Source organism: Sardina pilchardus, chromosome 13, assembly GCF_963854185.1.
Source record: "Sardina pilchardus chromosome 13, fSarPil1.1, whole genome shotgun sequence".
Taxonomy (NCBI): Eukaryota; Metazoa; Chordata; class Actinopteri; order Clupeiformes; family Clupeidae; genus Sardina; species Sardina pilchardus.
Genome location: NC_085006.1, coordinates 21,195,392 through 21,202,891, shown reverse-complemented (window position 1 = coordinate 21,202,891; position 7,500 = coordinate 21,195,392). Strand labels below are relative to the sequence as shown.

The following is a 7,500-nucleotide window of genomic DNA, read 5'->3' as shown; positions in this document are numbered from 1 at the left end:
TAAACATTATCATTCACTAATGATGTGTTATTTAACATACTTTATTTGTGGATTTCAAGTTGAATAAATGTGAAATATAAAATGACAAATAACGTTTATTGTAATTAAGCAATAAATTACTTTACATCGGCTACAAAAACACCCACATAAAACCCAGGAATTAAGACAGGCCAAATGTAACGAATTATATTGACATATAGTGGAATATGAGACAGTGAATTAACGTTGATGTAATTTTCATAGCGGTCGAATAAATTATTTAAGAGAGAACATTAATCATTTTTTCTACAATCACTACGATTGTGGTCATGACTGGGGTTTATTTAAAATGTGAATGTGAATTTTTCTTGGCTGTAAACTATTTGTCAAATTTATAAACTGTGAAAGACAATGGCATTGACCCAGGAAGCAGTTGTTGATAAGTCTCAATTCAAACCCAACACAAACACGATCCAACAACAGTAGCAAACAGAAATCCAAACGCCAGATTCCTGCCAAGCTCTGCCGCAGAAAACCCCTCACGGAACTCGCAGCTGACTCTACGCAATCCCAGCAGAAAAGGCTAGGCTACTGCTCTTGTGATCCCGGTATTTTCAGTTCAGAGGTGAGAGATTGATCGACTGTTATTCTATCATTAAGTGGGAGTCGGCTAAATTACAAACTAGTCCGGGTTTAGCAAATTGACACACAAAAATCTATCAACTAAATAGCACGAACTCACATGTTACTACTTACCGATATAATTCTGGAAAATACTTCGGAAATATAAAAACACTTAAAACGTGTTTAATTTCACGAAATATTTGAATTAAAGTCCAATGTCGGCGGTGAATAATGGGATTAAAATCGCTTCAAGTACGAGTCTGAACGCCCCGTGTTCGCCATGAATGCAAGGCAGAGATGCGTAGTTTTTGTTTTGTGTTCAGATTGTCCCGTCACTCTGGCAAATCTCATCGGAGAGACATCTTGGGATTTTTAGGATTTCAACATCAGTCTTTTTTTCCTTTCCTCCTCTCCGCTTTAGTGTGCACCGACACGCCACTGTCTCGTCGCTAACTCGCGCTGACTGTCAGTCCGGAGGTTTCTCGCGCTTAATCCCCCTGGCACGTTCAACTTTGTCCAACTTCAGCCCCCGAGAGCCCCGCTAACAGACAGCCGGTTTCGTCCGCGAGCTTCTCGGTGGGATGAAGCTTCCCCCCTCCCTTCTCCTCCCCTCCTTTCACCGACTGTCTCGCACTCCCAGGTGTCCGTCCGGCCGGCTGCTGCGTCTCCGTCTGACTAGCGCGAGGATTAAAAAAAGTTTTCCTCCTTTTTTCCCACTTCTTCTCTTTTCTTTCAGTGGATCCCTTTACCCAGATTCCACAGACAATGAGTGACAGTGAAACAGTGAATGAGAATCAGGGAGAGAGAGAGAGACAGAGACTGCACGAAAGAGAGAGAGAGAGAGAGAGAGAGAGAGAGAGGAAGAGATAAAGGATCGCCCACTCTAGTCTGCGCGTCCCCCCAGCGCTGATGATGCGTGCGTGTGTCTCGTGGAGTGTCTGTCTCGTTAATGGAGGCTCCCCGAGCTGTCCTGTCTGATGCGGGCCGTCATGGTGGGTATAGCCTACGACTATCTCATCTGTCTGCGTTCGTGCGCTCGGAAGTTTTTTTTGCAGACGCGCCCCTGACAGCATCTCGGTAGGAGAGACAAGGGGGTCAAGAAGAGGTCGGGACAGGGTCCACTGGACCGGACTACAGACAGAGCGCCCTGCCCCAAATTCCCCGCTCCTTTTAATGAAGCCATCTTGAAAACCCGTGCAATTATGTGCCATTTTCCCCACTGTTTCTTCCCTCGAGAAGAATGGGAGAAAGTGAGGATATAACGAGGAAACGAGTTGGTTTGAATCTGCTGAATTTGGGTATTTCTTGTCAAATTGTTAATAGAAAACAACATCGAAGTCTGTTTCATAAAACAGATTTCATGGTTTAAGACATTTTAAGGCATTTTTTTGGTCCCACTCTCTAACTCTTTTTGTGCGTTACACCTGCACATTACCACAGCGCAACGGGAGCCTGCAGTACAACTCAGGCCAAGGGACACAGGTGAATCAAAACAAATTGTCAATCAACGCCCCCCCCCCCCCCCCCCCCCCCCCCCCCACACACACACACACACACACACACACACATACATACACTAACCACCACCACACAAGTTATGGACTACCCTCAAGTCTAAGCACCTGCGTGTAAGCAGAAATGGCTACTTTAATAAACCTTTATAAGCCAGGACTGGGCTTTACCTTTAGATTCTTATTAGCAAAATCTGCAAAAAGAAAATCGTGACATTAATTTCACACTACAGGGCAGCCTCATAAAGATAAATTAGCCAAACTGATTCATTTGGGGCTCTGACCGAATCAACAAAAAATGAATTCCGGGCCAGCGATAAGCTTCCATTAGCCCAATCTCCTCATGTCATGCACGGCCCTTTTTTCATTTGGGACTCACCCAGCCCCCGTCAGCGCCGGGGCCTAATGCAGCGATGATGATGAATCAGGGCCTCGCGCCCCCGTTATCTGTGACATTGAACTTCGGGTTGAGATAACGTGCCCATTGTTTTCCCGCCTCCGCCAGGCCTCGCCGGTCGCGAGGTGGGGCAGGAAAAATCGCGTGTAAATAAGTCGGACCTTTGCGCGCGCATTCCCATACCCCCGCGAGCCCTGAGAAAGCCGCGTGAAGAAGTCCCCCCTTCGCTCCCACCGAGCCATCGATTTCCTGCCACCGCGCGACTCCTCCATTGTTGGAAGCCTTTTTAATTTAGCCATAAATTGGGAAAGCTCAAGCTATGAGCTGTTCTATTTTCTGGCTGTCAGGATGAGGGATTTGTTTTATGATGCATTGTGTATTAAATACGAGTAATCTGGGAAAGTGATTGCCTGGCCTGGACCGGGGTCTGATCGCGGAGTCTGATAGAGGTGGCTCTGTCTGATGTCTCCCTCAAAAGGAGGAAACGACCGGGGATAAACAAAACGAGATGCCGGTGTCTTTTCTGCAACGCCGGGGTAAAACAGGGTAAAAGACGGGGGAACCTTGCGAACAAGTGTGTAGGGTTCACTCGCCCACTCACTCTCTTTGCTCTCCCTGTTAGAGTTGAACACTGAAATGCCATAGCCTCTCACCACAGTAACACGTAGTTCGCCGGACACTCGGAAGATGGCGTTCTGAGCTGTGAAGAGAAACGGTCCTATGGAGAGTGCTGTGGCGTGCTTGCAGCAGCAGCCTTTTTGACCATACTTGCAAGTTTGATCGCGTTGTTTGGTCCCCGACAGGGATCGAGGCGAGGCGGGGAGAGTTAATTCTCCCGATTCGTGGTTATTTACTTCTGTTGGCGGACCTAATTATTTACGTACGGAGCGAATTCTCGTGCTCGGGACCCCCTCGGTCTCCCGTGCGCAGCGCATCAGTCAAGCGGGGAGACGCCGGGGTATTGAGACGAGACTAGAGGGCCATTTCTTTTCACGGCCCACGGAATTGCAGCACACCGCGCCGTCTCCATTAAGGCGTCAAATTTGTTAGATGGAACATGAAGGATTCAGCCCTATTTCTTTTTGAATAGAATATCACAACGACCCATATAGGCTACCACCACCTGAACGAAGAACCAACAAAGCCACCAAGTCATGTAAAATACCCCCGCCCACCCCCATTATATGTTTAACCCTTATGAAAACCTTTTAACATTTTTTTTTTATATTGGCCATTAACTATTTGCCGGAAAATACAATGTGAACGTTTAGTCTAACATGATGCAAATCGTTATGTTAAAAAAAACTAGAGTCCATCGTCTTCAGTTGGGTTAAAACCTTTACCTTAGCGCCGTGTAATGGCTGTTTATCAACACATTAAGGCGGCTTTCAGAAAGCTGTAGGGCATTTACCTCTAGTTCTAGCCCTCCTCTCCTCCTCACCCACATCCTCCCCCTTTCTCTTTCCGTCCCTGTTCATTTCAAACACACACCTTTTTCTGGCTGATTTTTGATGGCTCTTTAAATCAACTGCTTCCGGAGAGTGTTTTCATACACCAGCTTTTAAGTGCTCTCAAATTCCATGTGGGATTTCACGCGACTGTTTGTATAAGTTCCGTTTCAAACGATTTCATCCTTTGAGCAAAAAAAAAGACACTCTATCAAACAAGTGTCCATGGTCATTAAAAAAAATCTCTACTTTATTTAGCTGATAATTATTTCATTTTGAATGTTCTATTGTATTATATGTCTTTGTGAGATACTTTATTGAACTCATAGCCTTTTGTGTGAGGAGTTAAAACAGCTTTCTTCGTCTGAACTACTCCGCCTGTTTCTTCACCTTCACACTGCTAGCCGTGCCCCCTATTTCTGTAAACAGCGCTTCGGTTGTGACTTTCCTAAGGTGTAACAGTTTGATATGTTTATTTACAGTGAGCCCATAAGTGGTTTAGTAAAAGGAAGGGGAGAGAACGAGAGGGAGAGAGGGCATCCTTCTCTCGTAACGCCCAAGAAAATAAGACTGAGGGGTAATCCCAGATGAGCGAGAACTGACGCCGGGATGGAGATGGTCCCCCGCGGCCTCAGCCCGGCCCCTGAGTCGCTGGTTTAATGGAAAGCCCGTGTACCAGGTGCATTCCTGCACATCCTTACGGGGACTGGCGTGGAGGGGCGGGTGTGTGGAGCCAAGCATAAAGAAAACATCGCTGCCAAATCCACATGAAATAGTTCAACCATTCATTCTGAGGAGGACCTCCTATTGATACAGACGAAAAGCGGCATTAGGGAGTTTAGGATTGGGGTCTCTTCAGCCAAATGGCCAGGGGGCTTGGAATTTGTATTTGTCTTTTTTTTACAAACACTAGTATTTTTTTTTTTTTTTTTTTTTAAACCAAGTATTTTTAAAAACATCAATATGAATGACATAAATGAGTCGTTTATCAATCGTTTATAATGCTGATGATTTAATTTCACATTTTGTCGCATTCGTCCATATTAATATGGCTAAACGTATTTTTTTTTAGCTTGAACTAATTCGCCATCACCGCCGTGTTAAATAAAAAATACAACAACTGATTGACTAAAACCATCCCAGTTGTTTGTCACTCCACACACTGTAAATGCCCATGAATCAATTTGCCTTTAGGCTGACTGCGTTAAGCATATTTAGACGAATGTTATTTTTTATTTTTTAAATGCATCCTTTACGCAATATTCTATTTTGAATCTAGTGATTGTTTTAAGGATAAAAAAGTTTATACGATGCATTTTTAAAATATATTTTTATCAACACAATTAATTGATAGGCTACCTAATGAAAATGAAATTGAAATTCTGAACCGTTGAGAAATGCTTGTTCAACTGTTTTATTTGTTAAGTATTTTATCTCCCCCCCCCCCTCTCTCTCTCTTTCTGTGTGTGTGTGTGTGTGTGTGTGTGTGTGTGTGTGTGTGTGTGTGTGTGTGTGTGTGTGTGTGTGACCAACAGGAAAAAAGAAAACAAAACTGATACACAATTCCTCACTTTCGGCCACTGTATACCCCTCATAAAAACACACTGAACACGTACTCAGTCTCTCTGCCTCTCTCTCTCTCTCTCTCTCTCTCTCTCTCTCTCTCTCTCTCTCTCTCTCTCTCTCTCTGCCTCTCTCACGCTCACCCAGAGCTCTCCTCTTGGGCCAATTATCATTAAAAGCGCCGAGAGGAAATGAAAAGGGAAAAATGTAAATAAGAAATTTCCGCGGGTCTGGAAGTAGGCCCGTAGCGCGCGCGCGCGCGTGTTAATCTCCACCTCGGTAATTTGGTTCTCCGCGAGAGAGGACAGCATCCCCGCTGCTGCCGCCCCGCGCGCCATAAATCACCGTTTTATGTGGACGGGGTCAGTGCTCGTGCCTCCCTCCGCACCAGCGTCGAGGCCCCCGCCCCCTTCTACGCGCTCACGAGGCGTGCGCGCGCTCACACACACACACACACTCACAGCGTATTCACCCCTTCCGCCCAAGGGCTTCCTGGTCCAACCTGCTCACCCTTAATTATTGTAGATTATTTTCATGTTCAGGGGTCAGACAGCCCGAAAGAAAAAGTGAGAGTTGGAGAGGGAGATGGAAAGAGAGGCGCGTGGTGGGTGAATTAGTACCCCCATCATTTCGCCACTGTCTACTCCGTCTCAAAGCGCCCTCTCTCCCTCACACACACACACACACACACACACACACACACACACACACACACACACACACACACACACACACACACACACATACGTCGGGCCGGAGGGCATACAGGAGAAGCGAGGGGCCCATGTTTCATCCCGACACCGCGACTCGGCTCTCGTATACCGGGGGGTGGGGGTGGGCGTGGGGGTGGCGGCAGGATCGGGGCAGAATTGGGCCTCCAGAAAGTTAAATGGAGATGACAGAAGTCCAAAAGTAAAAACACTGAAACTCTTGACTGAACAGGAAAATCTGCAGTGGGGAGATAGCAACAATACGTTTTGCTTCCAGCAGAATCCACGAGTAACGTTTTTGATAACATAAGAATCCATTCGCAATGCTTATAGAGGTTAATAAAAGCAACGACTATTTATACAGGCACAATGATGACAACTATGAAAAATATCTAGTTTTTATGTCATGCTCAGTATGCATCACTTTAATGCAGTGCTGGAATGCGTGCATCAAAACACGTACACACACACGCACACACCTCATTCTGAAACGTTTCTGGAGGCCGCAGTGTGTAGCAAAAAAAGAATCGCACAGAAATGTTTTCAAAGTCAACAATTAAACGGAGGATTTATGCTGCTAGGTGAAATCCAGCGCGTGGGGATGTGAGCCGCCCGCTGATCGCGCTGGCAGCTCGCGCCCTCCCGGAGGTGTAAATGAGATAGTCTGTGTTGCCTGGCTCACGTGAAGTTAATTGCTTTGACAGCGGGAATGACAGAACGTGACTCGGCCCCTCTAACACACGTTCTCCTTAAAAAACACAACCGGTAGACTACGGGACAATGCGCCATTCAAAAGCTAGAGCATTCAGACAGACAGAGAGAGGGGGGGAGAGAGAGAGAGAGAGAGAGAACGAACAGACTAAAAAACATAGGTGGGGAAGTGGAGATATTATTCACGCCTGTAAGCTTTGGTTGAAAAGTCCTTCCCGACGTGTGGCCCCTCGACTCCAGGGCGCTGGCAGGCCGAGGAATGCGAGTCCGAAGACGGGGAGGAGAGGGAGGGGTGGTGGGTCAGCCCAGCGAGGCTGTGGGCCCTCAGACTGTGGTAATCACGGATACTTCCTCTTCGGAGTCCACACACACACAGCCCACACTGTATGTGGACCGCGGGGTGCGATAAAGCCCGCACCGGTGTCAGAGGTGCCGTTTTTAAAACATAAATTAAGCGGCCACGCTGGGGGATGGGCCGAAGAGTTCGCCCATGCGCTGCGGGATGGACTGGAAACTTCAACAAGCGGCCCCTGACACACACACACACACACACACAC

At 46.7% G+C, this 7,500-nt stretch overlaps 1 protein-coding gene across 9 annotated transcripts in view; it reads right to left on the bottom strand.

Annotated features, from left to right (window-relative positions):
• The window catches only part of mecom (MDS1 and EVI1 complex locus), a 176,215-nt gene that overhangs the window by 38,106 nt on the left and 130,609 nt on the right, over positions 1-7,500 (bottom strand). Inside the window, exon 1 of one of the 9 annotated variants that reach the window (XM_062552780.1) lies at positions 736-1,350. The exons of the other annotated variants lie outside the window; for them this stretch is intronic. The gene's annotated coding sequence lies outside the window, so the exon portion shown is untranslated. Of the gene's footprint in view, positions 1-735; positions 1,351-7,500 lie in introns of those variants that run through there. 9 annotated transcript variants of the gene reach the window in all.